The sequence below is a fragment of the Palaemon carinicauda genome, chromosome 16 (assembly GCF_036898095.1).
Source record: "Palaemon carinicauda isolate YSFRI2023 chromosome 16, ASM3689809v2, whole genome shotgun sequence".
Lineage (NCBI taxonomy): Eukaryota > Metazoa > Arthropoda > Malacostraca > Decapoda > Palaemonidae > Palaemon > Palaemon carinicauda.
The window spans coordinates 12,680,629-12,707,960 of NC_090740.1; the positions used below are offsets into that span (position 1 = coordinate 12,680,629).

Below are 27,332 nucleotides of genomic sequence, written 5' to 3' on the forward strand. Positions count from 1 at the left end.
AAATTAAGTTCCAACCCAATCTGATATTACTTGAAAACAAGAATATTTTTTTTTTTATTATTGTGGATATAACCTTTAGAGAGAGAGAGAGAGAGAGAGAGAGAGAGAGAGAGAGAGAGAGAGAGAGAGAGAGAGAGAGAGAGAGAGAGAGAGCTGTTAGCCTTTTAATGCTTGGCAATATTATACAAGACCTTGATTACATTACTTCCCTTTATAAATATTCAAAAAGTTTCTATTCATGACTTTCCTTGCTCCCGTTACACAAAATAAATGGTTTAGTTGCAAGTACTACATATAAACCTATCTAAGTGTAAAGAGCAGAGCATACTTGGTTCTCCTTTTGTTCAGTGAAATATATGAAAAATTATTCTAGTACTGGGGCTTTAATGACATTTTCAGTTAAGCAGAATATCGGTCTTTACTACCAGAGGGAAGGAAATGAGCCTCATTTTGAAACCAAATAAAAAATCATCAATTAGTGTTTTTACTTCTCTAGTTTATTTAAAATACCATTACCTATACATAATTTGATTACTAGATCATCATCATAAGCTATCCTTTCCACCCTCACCACAAGGAAAAAAAGGGATTGAACTGAACTGGGGAGACTTAGCTAATTAAGAGAGACTTTCTGTCCAATAGCTACTATTTCAAGTATATCTGCCTATACCTTTCAAGAGATCACAGGCCTACTACAGATTAGACGTGCAGAAGACAATTCAACGACAGTTGCTAATAACTGGATGATACAGTCTCAAATGACAGAGATGAATTGGAAGACATAGACAAAAGATGAAGTCAGTCAAGAAAATTAGTTGATGGTTATATCCACATGCAGTTAATATACTTTAGAATGAATTGGAATCAATTGCTTAAATTGATTACTTGTTTACAGTACACAATTCTAAAAATGATATGATCTAGATGTTAAAAGGCTCAGAGGAAGTTGACATTTGATTTAAAAATTGTTAATGAAAACTTAAAACATGAGCAGCAAATTTCTAAGGAAGAAGACCTTCCTCATTAATATTTTTGCTTAATTGGTTGTCAATGTTATCTTAACTTTTTTTTTTAATATTTACAATACAGAACACAATAATCAATTTAACATTACAGTACAGTACCAACAATAATTTTGGCTAATTATATCAGGAGGGAATAGGAATCCATTAATATTCAGTATATGCAAATAAGTTTGCAGGCAACTAAATGAATGGTTGTGGTTGTGTAATATCAAATAATAATTATGAAATTGCTATCTGAATTTTAATTAGAAAGTCAAAGCAGCTAATAAATGTAAATCTGGACCAAATTTTCAAGTTAAATTTTGACAGTTTAGAATGTACTGGAAAAAATGGCATTAAATGTATTTTTTAACAGAAAGATACCTAGAATTAAAAGCTAACTACAATTACTGTAGCTTTATATGTGCTGACTTTGTAAAGATTAAGATACAGTATAATAAATCATACTACTGTAGACTTTGTAAAATTGAAGTTTTGATTGATTAAATTCTATTTCCAAAGAAAAAGACACTGATAAAATTGAAATAATTGGGTAAAATAGTTGTGAAAATTTATATTACTTATTTATTGTAATCTAATTCGTTTTGTAGTCTTCAGTTGGTGATTGTTATTGAACCCACATCACGCCCACGTGATGTAAATAGAGTGACCATTGTAACACAAACCCTAAGATATACTCGTTGTACTGTAATGATAGTTTTCATAAGGGTATTTCAATACTGCAGACAAGTTTGATAGAGTGGCCGCTTCGGCTGAGAAGATTTGGTTCTTCTTTTGAGATTAGAAATTCATTAAATGGATATTTTCTTTTTGAAATTATTTGGAGATTTTTCTGTAATTAATTCTAGATTATTCACTGCTGATCTTCATCTTGATGTTATTAGGGATGTCTCACATTTCTCAGTACTAATATCCTGTTTTAGCAGCAGGCTATAAATAAGTACTGTATTTCATTTTCTTTTGATGATTTTAGTCTGAAAAATAGATAAAAGATGTTAATTGTACCAATATAATAGTATTATTGAAACATTTTGCTGTCCACTTTAATATGAAGACTATATTTTAAGTGAAGTATTCTGCATGATGAACTACAAAGAATATGCAGTATTCTAATGTAATACATATAAAAGAGAACAAAAAACTACAATGGTAATTAAATTTACAATAGCAAAGTAATCTGGTAAAGTGGAAACTATTACCTCCCAATTCCTAACAAGGAAATATTCACTACAATAATCGAACGACTGGCTTCTGGCTATTTCCAAACTAACAGGAGCTTCCCTATTCCTTTAGATTTTTTTCAAAAGATACTCAATAAAAAATAATAATTCCCTGAATAAAACATTCTATCTTACACCACAGAGGAAACCTAGTCAAACGATACTCAAGAAATATTTGAAATATTTATAAAGCAAGGTATAAAAATTCTGAGCAAAAATAAGACTTAATGACATAGTAACAGTTTTAGTAGTATATTCTTAGTGTACTCGTACGAGAGTATAGTACTGCGCAAATGAATATTTATTGTGGTGTTTTGAATCTCCACAGAAAAAGACCTGTAACTTCCTAAATTTCTCAAGCAAATGTAACATTCTTTTAATAGAAATGGCATACTAAATTTTCATTGCATATTGTATGGATCCTTCATAAACTAACACCAACAAAACAGAAATGTCTTTTGATAATGATTGACCAACGGACCTTATCCATGCTTATCTATTATTCACATAATCCTGTCTTTATCTACCTTTGCCTGTCCTATTTTACCTTTGTCCCTTGACTGACCTATCATTGTTTAATCAAATTATTTTTATTTTAAAGATTTGACTTCTATAGTGTGTTCACATCAACGAATAAGTTGCAAAAGTGGGCATGACTCAGAATTGACAGCTCCTAGATACTAGTCTCCCCTTGTATGAATTTAAGCTTCATGTTATATACTGTATCTAATAATTTAAAAAACACAATGGCTTTGGTTAAGTCATCTATCTTACAACCCTGAGAATGAATAAAAATATTATAGAATCATGACTTAGTCTTTTACTTCATTCTCATAGAGAATTGGAAGTGCAGTACAGTATATCTTTCACAGATTTGTTTATTGACATTAGGAGGATAAGATGTTTTTTATGTAAAGCCATCAGTAAAATAAAGGATTTAATGAAGTATGTGATGTTGCCTGAGTATACAACTAAACTAAATAAATTACCTATAGCAGCCATTACTTTTATATAAAAATTAAACTAAAATTTTTTAAAGTTAAAATTTCAAATAAAAATGCATGGCCTAACAAATTTCTGCAAAAAAACTACATACTTCTTTTCTTATTGAGAAGTGTAAGGGATTGTTAACAGGTTTGGACAGTTTTCTCTCCCCAAAATCTGAATTCCTCTTTACCTTGGAGATTCAGTGAGTGGAGATCTAACTCTTGAGGATCCAGCGCAAGGGGGCCTAGCACCACTACTCTCGATACAAAACTGAGCTCTAGCAATAGATATGCAAACACCTATTTTAGGTAGCCAGGCACCTCCTATACATGCATGCCAATGCTTCTTCCCATAAAAGACAACTATCAGCACTCACAGGAGGATGGTATCACACGCTCTCAAAGTCACATGAACACAACTCCTCTCTGTTGTTGCTCTCCTCCTGGAAGCAGCAGCAAAGGCTCCAGCAAAGCAGCAGCAACGGAGGGAAGAACATGAAGCTTGCCTTCACAGCATCGCACAGGCCACTTGCAGAGAGAATTAGGAACTCTAAAGAGACGGAAACTAGGTGATTTCCTTAGCGTCTTCTAAGGATAAGGAAGACATTGAAAAAAGTGGAAAAACAGCAACCTTTCCTGAAAATTATTAAATAAAAGAAAAAGGAAAAAATCTAAACTGCCAGATAGAGTCACTGGGAGTACATCTAAATTATACTGTCTGCTGGCCGAATAAGCGTGAGCCCAGTGGCCTGTCTGGTGAACGGGGCTTGCCTGCGATCCAACAGTAAATACCACTGAGGTGGTGGTAGTATCAAAATTTATAACACCTGTCTCCAGTTTCACTGAAACCATACTCGTATCAAGGCCAAGGGTTTGTATTGCTGTAGGAACAAACATTAGACTGTGCATGATGAGAAACCATCATTACATGAACACGATGAGGAGTGGCAACGATGTTAGAAGTACGATTATCACAAGAAAACAGCCTAACTGCCATTGTGGAGTTCTCATAGTTCAGGCAAAGAACAGCAACACTAGATTCTGAAGTAACAAGTTTACCAAATAACATCTTGGTACTAGTATTTTTTCTAATCACTCTTTTAACCAGTTCCTATACAATTAACTAAGAAGCCAGTCTAAAATCTAGTCTTACATTAATCCTTTGATGAGAAACGTCTGCTGTAGTTTGAAAACATGCAAGTTCTAATTTCAGTCATTATGTGAAAACCCAACCAGAGCCATTACCTAGAATCTGAATTCATTCCAATGACTAAAAATCCTAATGCATACAGGAGCAAGCCAGTCATACTTTAACCTATTGACAGGGAAATATACTTTATTTCAATGGTAATCCAATCATTCCCTAATACCTCAAATTAAAAAAAAAAAAATAAAATTTTTTACTATACAAACCTGAGTCCTTCTATAGGAGTATGATTTCAGCTTTTTTAATCTACACTTAGTAATTGTTATTGAACCCATGTAATGTAATGGAGTGACCATTGTAACACAACCTTAAGATATATTTGTTGTACTGTAATATTTTACATGAGGGTATTTCAATACTGCAGAAAAATTTGATGATAGAATGACCACTTCCATTGAGAAGATTTGGTTCTCCTTTTGAGAACAGAAATTCATAATTATTTTTTCTTCCTTTAGAAATTACCTGGAGATTATTTTGTAGTAAATCCCAGATTTAGAACGAGATGTTGGTAGTTACTGGCAGGTGGCGGGGAATTGCCAACACACAGAGTAGCCACTTTGACCTTCACCCCTTGCAGGGTGGTTGAGGCTTGAAGTGAAACCTAAAGGATTCAGGTTTGTATGGTCAAGAAAATACAAATTACTTTTAAAAACTGTGATTTGTTCCTATACGAACACAAACCCTCATGATTGAAATAGAAGACTCATTCTTAAGAAGGAGGAAGCCTCTATAACCATAGAGGCTAGTTTAAAATCCCAGGATGTCAATACACTCATAGCTGATAAGAGGTGCAAGAGTGTTGATTCCCACCACCTCCTAGCACTTGAAAATAGATTTTCATGGGTTTAACTAGGTTTTTGTCTGCTGACAGATGGTCAAAGAAGAATCTGCATCCTTGTAAGAATATTATGCCATAACGTATGGCCAATTAGGCATAATCTATCCATCCTCCCCCTTATAAGGAGGATGGAGGAGATACTTCTATAATTGACTTGTATAGAACAGCTTCTAAGATTTGAAGATCAACCGCAGAAAATAACGAAATAAATGCTTCATCCCAAGAGAGATGAAGGAAGAGAGGAAAGGGGCCAGGCACTCTACCTTTAATCTTATACTATCGTCATGATCATATCTTATGCATAAGTATTTGGAAGTTCTTCATTCGTTGAAAAAAGCCAACTAATGACTATGTCATACAACAAACAAAACTACCTAATACGAATGATAGCAATGCATATGCAGTAACCCACAATCAGATTCTGGTTTGAAAATAAAATGCTGTTTACATTTTAATCAAGTACAGTAATACGCATGTTATTATGCCCAAGCCCCATAGGTTATACAGAGGAAAACGTAAATACACGATACTTTAATTTCTAGCCAGTTATATGAACCATATATTTTTCCTATACACTATCTTGTGTTTTATACAATTTTGACCATCATTATTGGAGCAAAGTACTCATTTTGTGAGTTTTTGGATCACTATATAAAGGCAATTATGGGGGACCATAGTGGCAGTATATGGAAGTGGTGCGCGCGCAATCCCAGGGGATCACTATTTGCTTGCTTTCGAATGAGCAACAGTAGCTATACTGTATACTGAACAGAGTGCATTTTCAACATAATTACCGAAATATGACAAATTCGTAGATAATTTGTATTTTTCCTTACTATACAAACCTTAGCTATTTATTAGGGGTTATACTTACGCGGAGCTGAAATGACGAGCCATTAAAATTTAGCGAGGGTTAACTACCCACACCGGTAGTTAGCTGGGCTAGGGGGGGTAGCTTCCTACCACTCCCGTTCACACACCTGTGATTTAGTCACTTTGCTTGGAGGAAGGACTTCAAGGGGGATATGGATGGCGGGCAAGTTTGTATAAATAGCTAAGGTTTGTATAGTTAGGAAAAATACAAATTATCTACGAATTTGTCATTTGTTCCGTACCTGGAATACAAACCATGCTATTTTTTAGGGGTGACTCACCCATTAGGAAGGGTGGACGTCACTGACAATCTGACTTTTGGCTTTGCCGAGGGGCTCCTTATCTGAGTATGTTAGTACTAAAAATATAAGGAGTCCCTGCCCTCACTAAACCTTGCTATGCAAAGTCCGCGGCCTACGCAAGCTGTGTTGAGACGTACAGAATTGTGACTGTCTAGGCAGTGTTATTCAGTCTATGTAGGAAAAACCTGATGTAACCAAGACTTCCCAATACCACCCCGCCAGGGTATAGGGACGCAACAGTATTAGTTTAATACTAGGTACACAAGGGAGCATGGTTTACCTGCGGTAGTTGGAGGTCAGCTTATACAAAGAACCCAGGATGCTGCTTTCCCCACGAGAGGGTAGGATGAAGAAAAGAATAAGAGCCAGTCAAATCTTTTCATTCACGTAGACTAAAACCACGTAACAGTGCCCTCAACCTTCTGCTACTTGTCCAATAAGGAGCTTGAGGTATACAACCAGCTGTTGTGCAGCTGCCACCGGACCGATAGTGATCGTATCGAGTTCCTGTGGGTCACGTCTTGCAGGAGAAAGGTTGTGAAAGTCCCCTGGAGCATTCACACCCTTTCTTGTAAAACCTGCGTCACAGAGAAATCTGCTAAGAAGGACACTGTGAGTCGTCATGTCAAAATGATGTTTCGGTGATCCTCCTCTATTCTCTCCCAGTGCTGATGACAAGAGAAGGGACCCGGGAGGGCTGTTGCCGATTTCTTTAGGTAAAGTCTCATACCTTACCCTGGGTACAGTAACGGATGATTTGGATCGTCTGTTACCGAGTTGAGACTTGTGTAGGATCCGTCACCTCCGGAGACACTGTCTGGCGTCAGGGACGAAACAGAACTTTGTCTTTCGCCCTTCTCAATAATGGGAGATGTTGAAAGAGAGACCATGAAGTTCCTTGATTCGAAAGGTTGCTGTCCGAGTGTGTAGGAACATTGTGTTCTTAAATTAGGAGAAAATTTGTTGCCTGGTGAAGTGGAACATAAGGAGGTCCCTTTAGGAATCGGAGATTTGAACCATGTTCCAAGAGGAAGGTCTCAAATCTGACTGAGGAAAGTTGTAAGTCTGTATGAGTTAGGAAAAGTCTATCAATGAGAGGGTGTCCCTTTCTTTCAGTTTGAAGGTGTAGGATCAAGGTTGAGTGATCCTCTTTACCTGTCGGAACTGAATAGGGGGTCTTTTCCTCTTGTATATACTCGAGGATTCCGCTATAGCTGGAATTGAGGTATCGAGTGGAGACACACACTTTCCCATGACACCAACCACACAAGACATTATAATTCCTGGTAGACTGATGCTGAGGAATTCCTCAGATATCTAGACAACCTTTTCACAAAAAGGTATTGGGTAGTCTCCAGGCGTACAATCATAGCAAAGCTATAGCTTGTGGTAGGTGTTGAAGTGGGTTGTCTTTGATGTGGAGAGGGTTCTCTTGGAGACTATCAGGAGCTGCAAAAGGTTTGGAAACCATTCTGCATAATCCCATAGCGGAGCTAGGAGAGTTCTTGAGAGGTTGACCGATGTTCTAGCCTTCTTGAGTGCCCTTCTCCAGATAAAAAAGGGAAGAGACGTAAACGTCACTGTTGTACTCACCGTTGTTGCCAGAAAGCCTTGGGGTCTAGGGCTGGTGAGCAACGGCAGCCTGAGATTCAGGAGCATTGAAAACAGACCCCTAGTTGGAGAACCTTGTAAAGTTGGGACTTTGTCGGCTACATGGCGATCCAAAGTCCATTCGGTATACCTTATCTGAGATGCTGTGCACAGATTGTCGGCGAGCACGTTCTTCCAGTCTGGAATGAAGCGGGCTGATAGTGGTACCGAACAGACTTTGGCCCATCTTAAGAGTTTATACTGTTAGATGAGAAGAGGCTACGAGCAAGTTCCTTCTTGCCTGTCGATGTGAGTCTCTATGTGGTGTGTGGTGCGTCGTCCATCACATCACTGAGTGGCCTGTTAGGAACTGATGATGCCGCTGAAGGACCGGAAAGTTGACCTTCATCTCTCAACAGATTTAAGAGAAGGTACTTCCGGGCTTTGACCAGAGGGCTGAGGTTGTGTGATGCAGCACTATGGTCCCTCCTCTCTTCTTTTTTCGACTCGAAGTCTCTTGGAATGGGAGTCGTTCTCGTTTCGAGGTTTTGTGGAGATTAGTGTCTAGAATCATTCCCAGATACACTAGTCTCCTGGGAGGGAAGTAGGGAAGACTTCCGTAGGTCTACCCTGATCACTGGATCTTGGTAAAAAGACTTCAGAAGTTCCGGTGTTAATGCAAGGTTGCCACCGAGTCTGCTAAGGTCAGTCAGTCATCCCGAGACAGAGGAGACAGAAGCCGATCCTGTGAGACCAGGATGGGTGTAGTGGAAAGACCGAAGCACAGTGCCTGTAACTGGTGTTTCTTGTTTGTCTAGACTGAATCTTCTAACCTTCCTAGATGGATGGTTCGAACTTGGGAGTAAGTGTCCTTTAGGTCCAGTGTGCAAATGAAGACCTGAGGTCTTGGTCCTTGTTCGAACTACAACATGGTGTGGACATCGACCCAAAGGGACAGCTCCTTGCGAATCCTTTTGCATGGAAGATTGTCGACGCTGGAGTCTTGACTCGTGTCGTAAAGGATCAGGCGCGATACCCAGTGTAAGAATTCTTCTCAAGAGAGAATGCCTTTAACTAACAGAAGGAAGGCAATGCTTAGCCCTACCCTGCACCCTGATGGGATTGATGCTATTCCTTAGAATAGAATCAATCTGGCGAATGTTAATCAATGGTTAACCGTTGGGTATCGTGGTTACTGTGCAGTTGGAGTGTGCTCGCATGCAGTTCCCTGTTGACAAGTCGTTGATGAGGGTTGTCAAACGTTTGCCAATCACTTTAGTGTGATGGCGAACGACCAGTAGTTAGAAGTATGTTGTATACCTCCTGATCTAGGAACTACAGTAAGCAGTTGACTAGTAAGTTTGAGTCAAAAACTGCTGGCAAATTGCCGATGACAGAGGAATTGGTGGTCTGTGAGCCGATGGCGAGTTAGAGATCAGCAAGCTGATTATGGTCCCACCTGGTTGGTCAGAGATGAGCAAGCTGAAGGGTGGGCTGTCAGAGATCAGCGAGCTGAGTTCAATGATCGAAGAAAAATGAGCTGCCCATCAGTGATCTAGTGATCAGCAAGCTGATGAGTGGTTATTGACTAGCAATCGATGATTGGGAACGCTAGCAATTGGAGATCGTTAGTCATTGGAAAAACTAGAGGTCAAAGATCAGCATTGAGCTAGCAATTGGCGATCTGGTGATCGGCGACCTAGCGATCAGTAAAATGTGAACTAGCCATCAGCAAATAATGATCTAGAGATCAGACTGTTGTTGCTTTCCCGTTTGCTGACGGTGGTCTGTCAAGCAAAAAAAGAAACTTCAGAAGAGACAGGGACCAAGGATTCCCCTTGTAGAATGGAATCTTCAGGATCTTAAATCCTTGTGAAGCCTTATTCCACTTTCCCAGTGGCAATGTTTGTGTGTCTGCTGGGAGGAATGGGGCAATGGTGACCTGACCAAGGATTCCCCGTTTCGATTCCCCTTGTAGGATGGAATCTTCAGGATCTTGAATCTTCCTATGAAGCCTTATTCCACTTTCCCAGTGGCTATGTTTGTGTGTCTGCGAGGAGGAATGGGGCAATGGTGACCTGTCCAAAAAGTTTTATTCCTTTTTACTGCCTATTGCAATGGCACACAGGATGATGCTGGGGCTTAATTTCTACCTGGAGAGTAGGCAAGTACTGGCTCTTAGACAAGAGCTGGTGCATTGGATCTGCGAGCACTGACTCTTTGGCAAGAGCTGGCGCATTGGATCTGAGACCGTAACTGCGCAGGAAAGTGCGGAAGAGCGCTGGGGCGCAGTAAGGCACTGTGTAGTTTTGTGCATTCTCCCTAGAATGCGCCGAAGCGTGACTGGTTGTGCAAGGGCGGGTGCATTGGCGTGAGTAGTATGTGGAGACTGCTGGCGAGCGCGTGCGGAAGACCATCAGCGCCCGGGCACAGAAGACTGTAGGCGCGCAAAAGGCTGCGTGCGCGCAAGATCATTTGAGCGCAAAAGTATTGCCGCGCGTGCGCCCAGAAGGCCAATGGGTGCTCACGCGGGAGACCTTTGATGCCCGCACGTGGAATACTCTTGGCGCAGGCACACGCGGAAGGCCATTGGCATGCGCGGTAGACTGCTGGCGCGAGCGCGCATAATAGCATCGCGCTCACGCACGCAAGACAGTTGGTGCGCGGGCGGAACACTGTTGGCGCGGAAGACTATTGGCGCACACGCAGGGGACCATCGGCACATGCGCGCGGAACTGTCAGAGGGCGCCCGCTCACGGCAGACAGTCGGGGGGGCCGCGCGCACGGGTGACTGTCAGAGGGCGCTCGCGCAACTGTCGGAGGGCGCCCGCTCACGGAAGATTGTCGGAGGGCGCGCGCGCACGGAAGATTGTCGGAGGGGGCGCGCGCACGGAAGATTGTCGAAGGGCGCGCGCGCAACTGTCGGAGGGCGCCCGCTCACGGAAGATTGTCGGAGGGCGCGCGCGCACGGAAGACTGTCGGAGGGCGCGCGTGCACGGATGACTGTCGGAGGGCGCGCGCGCACGGAAGACTGTCGGAGGGCGTGCGCGCACGGATGACTGTCGGAGGGCGCGCGCGCACGGATGACTGTCGGAGGGCGCGCGCGCACGGAAGACTGTCGGAGGGCGCGCAGGCACGGAAGACTGTCGGAGGGCGCGCGGGCACGGAAGACTGTCGGAGGGCGTGCACGGGAGATTGTTGGGGCGCGCTCGCGAAGGTAGCGCTAGTAGGTTGGCAGGTCAGCTAGCAGGACGACCAGTGGCAGGACCATCAGGAACTGGGATGTGCCCTTCGAATGGGTGACCATCCACCGATGGGGACCGTAAAAAGGTCGGCGTTAAAGTCCAGGACCAAAGTCCAAAGGACTACGTTGCAGTGCAAGGTTGCGCTGGTAGATCAGTAGGTCAGCTGGCAGGACGATCAGGAACTGGGATGTGCCCTTTAGAAGGGCGAGCATCCACCAGTGGGGACCGTAAAAAGGTCCACGTTAGAGTCCAGGACCGAAGTCCAAAGGACTAAATGCAGCACAAGGTTGCGCTGGTAGATCGGTAGGTCTCCTGCGCTGCTAAGTATGCTTGATCCTCCGAAGAGGTGTGTCTATGAGTGGCCCCTCTCGCGAACGAGAGGTGAACACTTCGTAGAAGAGACTTGAAGACGACCATGATGACGCCCATTGAGGGCCGCTGGATCAGCAAGCTTACCTTTATCAGTAGCGATCCTCCGAAGAGGAGTCTCTATGAATGGCCCCTCTCGCGAACGAGAGAGTTGAACACTTCATAGAAGAGACTAGAAGACGCCGATTGAGGGCCGTTGGATCAGCAAGCTGACCTTTAACTAAGCACTTCGTAGAAGAGACGTTCTCCGCCCCTGAAGGAAGAGAAACTCAGCAAGGGGGGGGGGGGGGGGGGGGAGAAAGTCTGGCCGAAGGCAGCAGCAGCAGTCAGAGACGATGAATTTATTAAGATGTAGGAAGTTCTCCCTCTGAAGGGAGAAACAACCTCACACCTGGGGAGGAAACTTCCCTCGGAAGGGAAGTTGTCCAACCCCTGGAGGCAAACCTACTTTAGCGTTCTAAGATGATCTGAAGTGCTGGTCATGTTGTCACAGGAGTACTTGTAAGAGAAGGGATGACGCCCATGAAGACGTCCTCTGAGGGACGGCAGTGACAGCAGATTCCCCACGCATGAACAGAACAGCTCTGCTTCATCGGCACTCTTAGTCGAACGAAGAAAAACTACATAGTTGGCTGGGAAAAAAAAAATTATTTAACAGAAATTCCCTAGGGAGGAACTCCGAAGAGGAACCCCGAGGGAACTACCTAAAGTAAGTATTGCGCTGACAAAATAATTACTTAACAAATTCCCCAGGGAGGAACTCCGAAGAGGAACCCCGAGGGAACAACAAAAGTAAGTATTGCGCCCTTCCTTCCTCAGTCAACATCCACGGGAGAAGGGGGGAGCGGAGTAACTGTAATAAAAACAGAATTACAATTATTTAATAGTGAGAACCACTGACCCTACGAAGGGAAGGGTTCCCCACGGAGAAAGCTGAAAAGTTAAAATACAATTATATTTTCACTAAAAATAATGGCGACAAACAATCGGAAGAGCAACCTAACCCACACACGGGAAAGGCGCTTCCCCAATAGTACACTGTTGTTGTAAAGGTGAACGACCTCGAGAAAAGAAAGACCATAGTCAATCATTGAAAGGCCACCTTCCCTTCGCTCAGGAATCCATATTTCCTGTAGGAAAAAGGAAAAGGTGAAGACAATAGTTGAATAAAGAGGGTCCAGGCGATGACGATTCCCCTGCAGCGGCCGAGTTAACGGTTATATGCCGACGGGAAGACATGTGGACCAGAGAGGAGAGGTCGTTCCCCACAAAGTGGAACTGTGCTGGCCTTGCTTATGTACGCAATTTTCGTCGTATATGTATCACACACACAGCACAAACACTGAAAAGGAAACTTATCACATTTCTATACACACATATATAGTCATGCTGGACCCAATACCCCTGAATTCTTTACATATTTACAAAAATGCTTACCAAAGCTAGGGAGGTTGAAGGTTTTAAGTCCTGCATTAATGGTGGGAGCACTGTGACTGACCCTGGCATAGATGGGTGGGGGCACAACTTGGCGGCCTGAGGCAGGAAATACAGTAATGCAACCACTCGCACCTCTTGTGCTGGTGAAATAAACACATTTTAGTTTACTTATCGAAAAAAAACGAAACTTACAATACATAAAATAATAACTTTTACCTGGTGAATAAAGACAGAGGTAAATATTGAACAAAATGACAAATTTGGAAGCAATTTGTATTTTTCCAAATTATACAAACCTTAAACTCTTACTCTGGATATATTTCTTCAGTGAAGCTGAAACTAGTCATAAATCATTTTTGTGATATAACAAGCCACTACTACTAATCAGAGGGGGGTAGACTAGCCACCCAGCTCTCACAAACCCCAGTGATGGCAGGCCAGTATGAGTAGAGGGTTCAAGCTTTGTAGTTAGGAAAAATACAAATTACTTCCAAATTTGGTTCAATGCCTAATAGGATACAAACCATTTCACTATACTATGAAGACTCTCCCTTAGGCAAGTGAAAGACCTAACTAACTGGCTGGTAACTTGACCCGGAGTGTGACTGTGCTTTGCGCAAGCTTAATAGAGGCACCCGAACACCTCGCTAACTCTTGCATATGTGCGAGAGCTGATGGCCTGGACAATCAGTATATGCACAAGAACTACGCACTGTGACTTGATCAGGTAAGGATTCTTGGAGTGGAAAACACTGCTCACTTAACCCAGCCATTGCTTGAAAATGCCCCTCACTGGGAGGACGGGGACGTAACCACTACATCCCATATTTTAGGATACACAAATGATACGGTATTTACTGGCTGACAGGAAGACAGCTTGCAGAGTTCCACAAGAGGGTTACATCTTGCAGGTAGTGGGCTGTGAAGGTCATCGGACGTTTCCAAAATCTACTTGAAATGCCTGCGCCACAAGAATACAGTAGACTAGTTTTTTAAATGCTAACAACATACTCATGGCACCGCCATCATGAACTCTGGGTCTATGATATTGGGGAGGAAAGTCCGGATTGAAGGCCCAATCTACGACCTGTTGAATCCATTTAGAGAACGTATTCTTGTTGACCCTCCTCTTGATGCTGTTGCTGCTCACGAAAATGACAAATTCGGAGATAATTTGTATTTTTCCTAACTATACAAACCTTAGCTATTTAATATGGGTAATTACTTTCGGCGTAGCTGAAAGGACGAGCCATTAGAATTTTACCGAGGGTTTACTACCCCATCACTAGTTAGCGGGGGGAGGGAGGGTAGCTTGCTACCCTCCCCTCTCACACACCTGTGTGGTAAGTTCAATTTGCTGAGAGGTACGACTTTACGGGGGACAGCGCTGGTGGGCAAGTTTGATTAAATAGTTACTTGTCCATTAAGGAGCCTGAGGTTTTAACCAGCTGTTGTGCAGCCACCACAGGGCCGATAGAGAACGTATCGAGCCTCCTGTGGGTCACGTCTTGCAGGTAGTGGGCTGTGAAGGTCGTTTGACGCTTCCAAACCCCTACTTGTAAAACCTGCGTCACTGAGTAATTCTTCTTGAATGCCAGGGACGTAGCAATGCCTCTGACATCATGTGCTCTAGGGCGACGTGAAGGAGGAGGGTAGTGATTCAGGGGGATGATGGATAACCCTGCGAATCCACGCTGAGATTGTATTCTTAGTGACCCTCCTCTTCGTCCTTCCCGTGCTCACAAACAATGCTTGTACCCGAGGACGAATTGCAGCTGTTTACTTAAGATAGAGCCTCAGACTCCTTTCTGGGCACAGTAGATGGTCTGGGTCATCTGTTACAGAACGGAGACTCGAAATCCGGAAAAAGTCAAACCGAGGGTCCGGCAATCCTGGATTTTGAGTCTTAGCAACAAACTCAGGGAAAAATTTGAACGTTACCTCCCCCCATCCCCTTGAATGGGCGATGTCATACGAGAGACCATGAAGTTCGCTGACTCGCTTGGCCGAGGCCAAAGCTAGTAGGAACACCGTCTTCGAAGTCAGGTCGCGATCAGAAGCCTGGCGTAATGGCTCGAAAGGTTAAGAGACCTGGGGACTCGAACCACGTTCCATGGAGGAGGTCTCACTTCCGACTGAGGGCAGGTAAGTTCATAACTTCGTATGAGTAGAGAAAGTTCCAGCGAAGAGGAAATGTCCATTCCTTTGAGCCTGAAGGCAAGACTTAAGGCTGAGCGATAGCCTTTCACTGCCGAGACTGAAAGGCGCATTTCTTCCCGCAAATGCACGAGAAACTCCGTTAATGCTGGTAAAGTGGCATCGAGTGGAGAGATACCCCTTCCACAACACCAACCACAGAAGACACTCCACTTTGCCTGGTAGACCCCTGCGGATGACTTTCGCAGGTGTCGAAACATCCTTTCAGCAACTTGTTGCAAAAAGCCTCTCTCTGTGAGGAGACGCTGGATAGTCTCCAGGCGTGAAGCCGCAGCAATGCTACGGCTTTGTGGAAGATGTTGGCATATGGTTGTCTGAGTAGCTCGTGTCGAGGAGGAAGTTCTCTCGGGAGTTCCGTCAGGAGCTGCAGAAGGTCCGGGAACCACTCTGCGTGATGCCAAGCGGAGCTATCAAGGTCATCAAATGGTTGACTGATATTCTGGTCTTGTTGAGTACCCTTCTCATCAGACAGAACGGGGTAAAGGCGTAACACCGTTGTTGGAAGGCATCTTGCCAGAGTGCCTTGGGGTCCGGGACTGGGGAGCAGTACAGCGGAGCTTGAAATTCAGGGCTGTCGCGAACAGATCCACCGTTAGGGAACCCGCACAAAGTCAGGACTTTGCTGGCTACTAGACGATCCAAAGACCACTCGGTACTCACTATCTGAGATGCCCTGCTCAGACTATCAGCGAGCACATTCCTCCTTCCTGGAATGAAGCGAGCTGATAGTGGAATTGAGTGGACTTCGGTCCATCTCAGTATCTCTACTGCAAGATGGGATAGCTGCTCTGAAAAGGTACCTCCCTGCTTGTTGATGTAAGCCACTACCGTGGCGTTGTCGTGCCAGATACACGGCCTTCATATCTAGCAGGTTTATGTGGAGGCACTTTTCTGATTCTGAAGCCTGAGGTCCTGTGGTTCAGAACATGGGGCCCCCTACCCTTTTTTTGAGGCGTCCGAGAACAGCATCAAATCCGGGGGAAGGACGAGACGATCCACTCCCTTTCGTAGGTTCTCGTCTGTCACCCACCATTGAAGGTCCTTCCATTCAGCAGGACCCATAGGAACCAAGACGTCCAGGGAATTGTGTCCTTGATTTCACCGGGACTTCAGTCGCCATTGCAGGGATCTCACCCTGAGGCGACCATTTGGAACTAAGACGGGCTACTGAAGAAAGGTGACCAAGGCGACGTAACCACGATTGGCCTGGGAGTTCTTCACGTCTGTGGAAAGGATCTGCAACCCTCCTCAGCCTTGCTATCCTGTCGTCTGATGGGAAGGCTTTGTGGAGATTGGTGTCCAAGATCATGCCTAGATATACCAGTCGCTGAGTTGGAAGCAGAGAAGACTTCGAGATTTACCATGATCCCTAGATCTTGGCAAAGTCCCAGAAGCTTGTCTCGGTGTCGAAGAAGGGTCGACTCCGAGTCTGCCAAGATCAGCCAGTCGTCCAGATAACGGAGGAGATGGATGCCGATCCTGTGTGCCCACGAAGAAATCAGGGGCACCTTGAACTGGTAGATCTTGTTGTCTAGGCTGAATCTTAAGTACTTCCTTGAAGACGGATGGATTGGGATCTGGAAGTACGCGTCCTTTAGGTCCAGTGTACACATGAAGTCTTGTGGTCTCATCGCAAGTCTGACCGTGTACGCTGTCTCCATGCTGAATGGGGTTTGTTTGACAAACCTGTCCAGGGCTGAGAGATCGATGACTGGTCTCCAGCCTCCAGACGCCTTCTTTACAAGAAAAAGTCGACTGAAGAAGCCTGGGGAACCGTTGACGACCTCCTGGAGAGCGCCCTTCTTTAACATGGTCTCGACTTCTGCCCGTAGGGCTTGGCCCCTTGCCGATCCCATGGCAAAGGAGCTCAACGACACTGGATCCGCTGTCAGGGGAGGTAGAGATGTTATGAACGGGACGCGATATCCCTGACTGATTACGGAAATCGTCCAGGAATCGGCCGCGAGTTGCTGCCACCTGTCTGCGCAACTTTGAAGGCATCCCCCCACTAGTGGACATGCTGGGGGATTGCCAATCCTAGCGTTTGCGGCCTCGGCCACTCCCTCTAGGATTCTTGCCTCCCCTGGAGGACGTTTTGCCTTTCTTATTTTTGACAGGAAAGGGCTTCGACACCGTTGTCTTTGCTGCCACAGCCGGTTTCGTCATCTTGGACGGACGAGGTTGATGAGGTGCCAGAGGTTTATAGGGCTTCGATGTAAGAGCCCTATGAAGGAGGGAGTCCTGGTATGACTTCCTCCACCTCCCGGCTTCCTGTTCCACATCTTTAGGCTCAAACAAATTCTTCCCCAAAATAGAAGAATGTCTGAGCCTGCTGACCTCGACGGTTGGGACCTTCGCGTAGCACCTCTCTGCCACCGCATAACGTCGTTTCAGGATCGAATTGGCCAACAAGTTCAAGACTTGGTGGGCCAGAAACTCAATGGTGCAGGTGCCCGAGAGGAGGAAGTTCTCCAGGGCCTTCCTGGTGCTCTCCTTAGACAGGTTTTCGGATCTCAATAGGATGCCAAGAGACCCCAGCCAGATGTCCAGCCACGAAGTAGCCTGTATGAAACACTTCACAACCTTCTCCTGGCTTAGGATCTCTGTCGCCGAGAGAGTCACTTGCCGGCTAGTCTCTCTCTCAAGAGGGACTCCCTTGGTAAGCTCTTCCACAGAGTGATGCAAGGGAAGAGCTAAACAAGGCTCCTCCATGATCTCAAAGTACCTCCTCTGGTTGATACGAGGAGGAGGGAGGAGCTTGTTGCCAGCAGTGGAACGGCTGGAGGAGGCGAGCTCGGAGAGCTGGCCCTCAACCTTGTCCCTGGCACTCTTCACCCCTTGGGACCAGGGCAAAGCTGTACTGGCCTTAGCAGGTTACTAAGTGCCAAAGACACTGTCCTGGACTGTGTCCTTGCCCTCTCGAGGAGGAATCTCAGGATCAGGAAAACTGTTGATATGCCTCATCAGGGTCAGAACCTGCCAGAAGGCATGCTCTGACTCCTGTGGCTCCCCTCCTGGAGAACTGGCAGCAAAGTCTCCCGTTCCCAAAGGCTCTTCTTGGGGGGACACGTGGACATTCTCTGCGGGTCTTGTTTGCTCAGGGCGAATTCTTGAGGATGACTTGGGGACTGTCTTGGAGTCCTTAGGTTCCCTCCTGGGAGGAATACAGGACTCCAACGACGACGTCTGAAGGCTCTTCTCCCCCACAACCCAGGACGATTCCCCTGCGCGAGGCGGGGTTTCTCCCATTGGTGGGATGGGAGAACGCCTCACCTCGGAAGATTCCCAAGGACGGAAAATCCTCGTCCACAGGAGAAGGAGAGAAAGTCTTGGGGGGGAGGGAGCCTTCCTCAAGGATGTCCGAGGAGCCAGCTTGACCCTTGGAGAAGTCACCACGACTTCTACTCCTCTCTTCCTCTTCAGTGGGGTGGGAGCCGCCATTGATTTGAGGCCCATCTCAGCGATGGCAGGTTTGACAGCCTGCACGACAGCTCTGATGAGGGACCCGAACCATGACTGCTTACTGACAGCTGCACGACGTCAGAGACTCCCTCTGGAGGGAAGGGGATCGGGTGATCCTTCGGAGTAGAAACGACAACTGGGTCTGCCTGAAAAGAAAGAGAAGAAGATGGTTGGTTCCCGGACCTATCTGAACACTTCCCCCCCTCCTGAGAACGCGCTGGTCTGCGCTTGCGGGGGGCGGGGGGGGGGGGGGAAACATGAGGATGACGCCCTGGCAGCTCTCGTTCCTGTACGCTTGCACTGTGGCTCGCGTTGTGCCTCCCTATGGGAATCGCCCTGGGTTCGCGCTGGCGCTCGCATGATAGGATCTTGCATGGTTCGCGCTCGGGTGAGCGTTGGCGTGCAGGAGAGCAACGGTGTGCGGGGCGCGTAGGCAAGCGACTGCGCACAGGCGATCTATGAGAAGGCGAGTGGGCGCGTTGGCGAGCGAAGGCGCACAGGCGATGGAGCACGCGGGCGATCAGGAGATCGGTGGCGCACAGCTGCGCCATCTGGTTCAGGAAGAGGAAGCGCAGAAGGGTGTGCAAGCGCTTGCGACCGCGGAGGTGATTGTTCACGCGCGCAGGATCTCGACGGGCTCTAGGAGAATGCGCACGCGCAGGGGAATTACCACTAGCGCGTGGGCGCGCAGGAGGGCGCACAGCAGGAACTGGTGACTACGCGCGATGTCGCATAGGCGATGGCTGACGAGCAGGCTAGGTCCGACGGCGCGTAGGAGATCGCTGAAGGGAAGGAGAAGCAAGGTTCTTCCCTCATGCGCCCAGATCCGGAGATCATGGGCGTGGAAGCGAACGCTGGCGAGCAGGAGATCGTGGGCGCGCAGTTGTGCACTGGCGAGGAGAAGATCGCTGGCGAGCAGGAGCGCGCTGGTGAAGGAGAGCGCTGGCGCGAAGTCTCAGCTGCAGGAGGTCGCTGGGGCGTTGTCTCTGAAGGTGAAGGTCTACGGAGAGAAGACTTCACAGCAGGCGAGCAGTTGTGCGCAATTGCGCGCGCGCGGGAGATACCTGGCGCTTAAGGGACTTACTCACAATGTGAGAAAGCCCCTTTTGCCCCTAAGGGACTGAAGCCTGTTGGATAACGGGGTGCGTGGGCGCCCACAGCGTGTCAGCAGCCAGGAATGGAGTTGACAGGTCCGAGGGTCTGGCAGGCGAAGGAGATCGTGAACGATCAGCAGAGAGGTCCAGGGATGCAACTGCAATGGTAGTGCACAGCGGGGAGGATCCTCTGCGGGGAACTGCGAAGGTGAAGAACCGAAGAGGCGCCTCCTAACTCCCATGTGGGGAGAAGGAAGGCCTCTACGGCGAAGAGGAAGGACGTTCTCTGGGGGCGGCAGGCAGACCATCATCAGTCCTCAGAAGGGGAGTCTCTGTCAGTGAACTCCCCCGAGGGGAAGAATCACCCGCAGAAGAGACCGTTGGACTTATCTCCTCCCTCGAAGGATGTTCAGAGGGGGGAACTAAGCCTTCAGCTGCATCAGGAACCAAAGCAGGGGTTTGACCTAACACCTCAGAAGCCCCTGCCACAACAACGTCGACAATAGACAAGAGGATCAACCTCTGCTACCGCCGGCGACTCTTTGACAGCAGCCCCCAACCTGATTATATCAAACAGGGCTTCCTTGGAGGGCGAACCCTTAAACCCCAAGGAAGCCCAAAGCTGTAACAAATCATCATTAGCAACATTGTTATCAGAAATATCCTCCCCCGGGGGAGGAGGAGCTGCCTATACTCCCTCTCCCGAACCCCGAGGTCGGTCGTCGGTCAACATAAGTACAGCCTACGCTACCACTCGACGGCCTCTCGGGAGAGACCGATCGAGTGGGAGCTTCGGAGGAGGTTCGGGCTACGGATGAAGAGTCCTTGGAAATTTCCTTCTTCAAGGAAACCCTTGAAGAAGAAATATCCCGTTTGGACTTCTTCTTCCGGCGCCAGGTAAACCTCTCCCACTGGGAGGTAGACCACTCACTACACACTTTATCTCTGTCACACCGTTGGCCCCTGCAAAAAGGACATAAGGTGTGAGGGTCCGTTTCGACCGCGACATACATGTAGAACAAGGGCGGTACGGTAATCCAGAACACTTCGGCATAGAAGAGGCCAACTTCCAAGCACACTGAAAACAAAAAGCAAAACAAGATCAAAGGCTGTCAATAAGCGAGGGTGAGAGCAGACCCGTCTGTTCATCACCCGAGCCAAAAGCAAAGTGAGCTAGTCACAGGTGTGTGAGGGGGGGAGGGGTAGCTAGCTACCCCTCCCTAACTAGCGAGGGGGTAGTAAATCCTCGTTAGAATTCTAATGGCTCGTCATTTCAGCTATGACGAAAGTAATACCCATATTAAATAGCATGGTTTGTATTTCGGTTACGGAACAAAGTAGTGTTAATTGTGTTTTATTCCATTAATTAATATTCCTACATTTAACTGTATGTACCAATAAGCACAAAAATTAACATTATCTTTGAAAAGCTATCATTTGTGAAATGACTGCAGACTGAAATCACGCAAAAGCTTTGAAACGGTAGATGAACTAGCAATAATTTAGGAAGCTGTTCAGAGGCTAGAGAAGGTGGGAAAGTTAACGGATGGCCATCCAATGAGGTGCTGCCCAACCCAAAACGCAGGCCTGCCCAGCGAAACAGCCATCATCGGGAAGGAATGGGTAACTAGTTAAGGGTAAAAATAGGCAAAACTGTTGATAACACAAATGGGTATTTGCTACAAACCCTGTAGTTCCATGTGGGGCAACACTACAAACAATGGAACACATCTTACGAGGGTGCCCACCGGGCCATCATTGTTAAGATCACAACCTCAGAGGGGCAAACTACAATGGTCTTGTGTGGGTTAAGCATTGGAGCAATAAGGTGTGATGAATTGGTTATAGAAAATAAAAGCTCAAAGATACATCGTAAATACACAAAGCTCCCCAAACTGATTCAAACCAACGCATGCACAATAACTCGCAATAAAGCAAAAGACTCCCAAATGCAAAGGATGGACAGAGTGAGAAACAGACTCTACATTTTCATTGACCGATACAGAAGTTATTATACCCCAGACCCTTTTAACCATACTTGTCCATTTCTCATATGGAATTTCAGTTTTGCTAGTATTCAAAGTTTCACATATCAACTGAGTAAAATGTCAACAATAGCCAGCACTCGTATTATTTCTTAGAGTTCCAGTTTTGCTATAAATTAAAATATCTATCACATAAGCTCTTTACACATTTGTGTTGCTTTATATGCAAGTTATTATTCTCTTGCCTCTTAGTTAAGAGAAAAATATGCCAAAACAGTCAGATATCTACTACAGTACTAATTATAAGCAAGTTCAGCTTCAACAAGATATTCAACTATTATAGTTAAGTAATTTTGTAAATTTTTAATCGTGCCTAGGTAAAGTTTTGATGCACCAAGCTGTGTAATTCTTTATATAACAAAACTTAGCATTGTACAGTAAAAGTTTGAAAACTGTTTTAAAGAGGAATGTGATGTGCAGTAGGTTAAGTTAGGATATAGTGTACCTCCATAATTAGATTATATCTACAGCAAAGCCTTTCAAGATGGGATATATCTTCATAATTTGTTACTTTCTACAGCGCTGTAAGTCACATTAGGAGGGGCAGCGGTGTCTCAAATCTGGCAAGGTAAGGATTCTGCATCCTAGGTTAGGTTAAGGTTGGTACTCATACCTGTAATTTAAATAGGTGGGAAAGTAGAATAGGATGCATTCAACAGTAATGCTTCAAAAGGGCTGCTTTAAATTTTGTTTGGACTATGATTTTGGATGTAATATATACATGTTGTTGGCTAGCTTATGGCAGGCCATGTCAGGATGCACGGTAGTATTATAGAAATACACGGAAAAAGCTTAACTAATAAAGGAATGCAGTTTTATATAAAAAAATCTCCAGTTTTCTTAGAAAATTGAATTTACTTCCGTCGTATATAAACAGTTGACATGTTATACCCTAATAACTGCTATGGTAATGGGGCCACCCCGTGGGAACCGGCGGTAATAGGGGCCACCAAGTGGGAACCAGGGATTTTGCATGGAGAAAATTTACTTGCAAATAAAAAATAATGGTTAAACTAACCTTTTCTTTGCTATACAATATTCTTTGGGATGCATAATAAATCAGCAAAATATTTAAACAAAATATTGGCATTTCTAATCCTCTGGCATATTTATTTTTTTTCTTGTATAATCTAAGTCTGACACGTTCTTTAGACCTGGGTAGGTTTGTGCCCTGAGAGGTGGGGGGGTGTCAAGGAGGGTTAACCCCAGCTAGGTTTTTGACCTGAGAACTACTAGGTTAGGTTAGGTTCTGTGACCTTTAACGAATCTCGAGTGTTGAATAATCACATTCTTAACCGTTTTCACCCACCTAAAGTCCCTGACTCCCACCTGTGTCCGTCGGAAAGAGGGGGTCAGGATAACAGGAGAAAAATTTATTTGCAGTGGATATAAAGGTTGAATTTGATGAAAGCACTATGTATTGTAGCAATTTATTTTTCTACTAGAAATTTAGCTCCGTATTCTATAATTTTTCTCATGAATTTGCTGCCCACGACTACTCCAGGGGTCTTTATTAAGTACTATAATTACACATCCTCTATATCACGTTTCTCAGATGAGTTTTTACAGGCAAATAAACAATTTCACGGACCCTGTTATGGCAATGGGAAGGCCTACATGGATGACCTGCACACTTAAATCATGTGGGTATTTATTATAGACATAACTTTATTTTACCATAAAGCAATACAGTATACTGAACGCAATCAATGAAAAATGACGGAAATTACACAATTTCAAAATAAATCAAACCGGTGGAAAAGGCCTTCTAATTGTAGTTATGGTAGAATTAAAGCCGAATGGGGAACAAGGGCTTTAGTAAAACAATTACCCGCTTATGCATGAATAATTGGATGTTCTTAGTGGGTTATAAAGGCAAGCTGATTAGTCATACATAAAAAAAAAGCTTTCAAATGTGAATGCAAGCAACACATGCACAGTAACCCACCATCATTCTCTCAATAGAAAACCAGGAACTTAAGAAACGATGCTCCTTTTTAAATAAATCGATACACGTTATTATGCTCCAGGGGAAAATTTTTACAAGCACTTACCAGGCCATAGGCGATATTTGCCATTACAAACAACATCAGCTACACATTTCAGTCACTTTTTCCTCTATGCACTTTTCGGCGGAAATGCATAATTAACGAGTTATTCAATATCTTATTTTTAATATTTGTTAAAAAATGGACAAGTCATTCGACATGTTGACTCCACAGCAAATATTGTCATCTGAGCCTCTTTGCACCCTCGCATACCCATAAGTAAGTAGTCCAATATATACTAATATTTTCCTCAGCCAATTTTTTTTATTTGTTTCATTTGTATGCATGTCTTTTACATATTGTAATTAATATTTTGTTATTTTGTTATTTAGTTTACGTTAAATCACTTAGAAAAACGTTATTGTGGTTTTTTCCCCCCCCTTTCTAAGGCATTTTTGGTCCGAGACACAAGCGTTAGCGGTTGAAAAGCATTTTTTTCGTGCATCCTCTCAGGCATTTTATTTTTCTCTTCTCGTTTTTCATGTTTGTATGCATGTATTTTAAACATTTTACTTAATATTTTGTTGTACCAAAATGGGTTAGCGTATTTCTCTGTACTAGTTTACGTTGAAGCACCTAGAAAAACGTTATATTATTTTTTTTTAGTTTTTTCCCCTTTTTGGAGGCATTTTGGGTGCGAGACACACACATTTCCGGTATGGCGCGCATTAATCTTCTGCACATTCGTTACAGTTCAAATTTTAGTTTGCGATGGCAACCGTCGAAGTCAGTTGTGCGGGCTGTAGTCTTGACTATTTTAAGTGTATCAATACCTTTTATTCGAAAAACAGCGAAATCATAATTTTTTTACAAGGACACGGTGCTTTACCTGTGGCAGTGAAGTGCCCCCATTGTGATATTCTTTGCAGTTATAATAGTAATACGCACCTGTTTTTCTGTCGACGTCGTAGGAAAGCTCCCAAGAAAAAAGCTAGTTCAGTGTACATACACCGTTTCTTTGTTCAAGGGTACATTCTTAGATAATGCACATGTGAAACCTTGGGAAGTGGCTCTTTTTGTGAATCATTTTCTAAGCAAACATTGGAATCACTCTACCATCATAGACTGTTTACATTGATCGAGCAGAACAAGTGTGGATTGGCGAAGCTTTTGTTCGGAAGTAACCGAAAAGTGGTTTTCAGAACAATCCCCGGTGGGTGGTCAAGACATCGTCGTGGAAATTGACGAAACACTAATTGTACGTAGAAAATATAATCGTGGTAGACAATTAAATCAAGTGTGGTTGTTTGGAGGAATTGAGCGTTTGTCCAAAAAAAAATTTATCATTCCGTTACATCACGAAGGGCAAGACAGAAGTGCTGAGACCCTTATCCCATTAATTAAAAAGTATATCTTGCCAGGCTCTATTGTAATTAGTGATGGTTGGGCAGCGTATCGAAATGTAGGAAATGAGGGATATACCCACAAAGTGATAAACCATAGTGAGGAGTTTGTCCAAGGGACAGACCCAAGTGTGCACACGCAAAACATTGAAAGACTTTGGAGAGACGTCAAGGAGTGGTCCAAACGACCGGGGAATCGATCTGAATATCTGGAACAATATTTGGCCAGATATTTATTTATTTCACGTTACAATCACGATCAGTGTTACCATCATTTTTGGCTGCAAGTTGGTCAGCTTTACAGACCACATGGTGACCGTGCACGACTCATTGCTGAACAACCTGAAGCAGATAACCCAGTATCGGACTCTGATTCAGACTCATAAGGTAAATACATAATTTTTTCCTGTGACGAGCTAGGTTAGGCACAGTGACCGCTTAGGTTAGGGGCAGTGACCGCCTAGGTTAGGGGCAGTGACCGCCTAGGTTAGGGGCAGTGACAGCCTAGGTTAGGGGCAGTGACAGGTTAGGTTAGGTTAGGTTAGGTTGGTTTCTTTAGTTATCAATGGCAAGAAAATATGTTTTTCTAGTTGATTTTGATGTGTTTTGCAGGAATTTCACCTTCATATTTGTCAAAAATACACAGTTTTTGTCACACACCATTTAGGGTGTGGGATAAAAACGGGTGATTTCCGCAAAAAATGAAGGTGAAATTCGTGCAAAACACATCAAAATCTACTGGTAAAACATATTTTCTGGCCCCTAGGCACTGGTAAGTCATAGTAAAAATTTACCGCTCCAGGCCCCATTAGCCATAGAGAAAAAAGGGCAAACCTAGATAACACATCCATTTCTTATAACACATTGCATTTTCACTGGAAATTGAGGGAGCGTATGATAGCAGCCATCTGTATGTATTATGTCCAACTTAGAATACAGCAGTGTAAGGGAATTCGCAGGGGGGCATTAGCAAGTTAGGCAATTAGGTAAGGGCATTGCTTGTAGGTTAGGTTAGGGGGGGAAATTTAGGCTAGTTGATGTCCATTTTTAATGAACACGAGGAACTGGCCGCTGATATACACAGGCTCCAAAGTGAGTGTACCATATTAACAGATGAAAGAATAAGATGTCAATAAGTGATAATTGTGGCCTGTCGACTCTTCCGAGTATAGGTACCTTACAATTGATATTTAGTCAAAATTCTTTTGTATCCTAGCAGCCATAATTTCATTTAATAATTTGAAAAAAAAATCACAAGGAAAAACATTGTAGAAACGTCTAAACCAGAGGCCCCTAGATTGTTTCACAGTTCTATAGCCTATTAAAACTAATCTACATTACATATAGGACTTGGAATAGCACAATGCGTAGGATTTGCAACTGTAAAGTTACGCCATTTTTAAAATGCCTTACCCTACGAATGACGACTCCAAATGGAGTAGGCCAGACATCATTGCAAAATACATATCTACATTTTCAATTTGAAAATAACACTAAAGACACTTCAATATACCTCACCTGGTACCTTAATTGACGGTACCAACCTTTTGGTAAATGTGGGACGTTAAATTACAGGAAACGTTAGACACAACAACTACTTCTTCTTTTGGCTTTCCTCTAACACACCGTGACACGTGTAGCAATGACCAGTGTTGCCAGATGGGTTAGTCTAAAAATCCCCAAAATTCATGATAAAAAATCCCCAAAACAACGCAAAAGTCCCCATTTCCACAAATATTTTTTTTTTTTATCACGTAGGCTTTACCAATATAGAAATTACTTTATATTCTTCATATAAGTGCAAGTAAACTAACTGAAATGATATAAAGGTTTACTCATCTTTGATTCTTCTTTATAGACATAAGTACAGAATATCCCCATCAGACACCCAAAATCCACAAATCTAGGAATAAATCCCTATATCTGTCAACACTGGCACAACTAATTTCGGAAGAATATAATTGGCAAGAATACTGGAACGTGGATATTTTGCCTTTACTGTCTTTGTTTTCTTATAAAATTATTATCTAA

At 44.2% G+C, this 27,332-nt stretch overlaps 1 long non-coding RNA gene across 1 annotated transcript; it reads right to left on the reverse strand.

Annotated features, from left to right (window-relative positions):
* LOC137655654 (uncharacterized) lies at positions 1-26,951 on the reverse strand. The gene is made up of 3 exons (XR_011046849.1): positions 26,846-26,951; positions 13,093-13,232; positions 1-1,999 (listed from the first exon to the last, which is right to left on the reverse strand). It is a non-coding gene; the product is annotated as an uncharacterized lncRNA (long non-coding RNA).
* Positions 26,952-27,332: the final 381 nt, after the last annotated feature.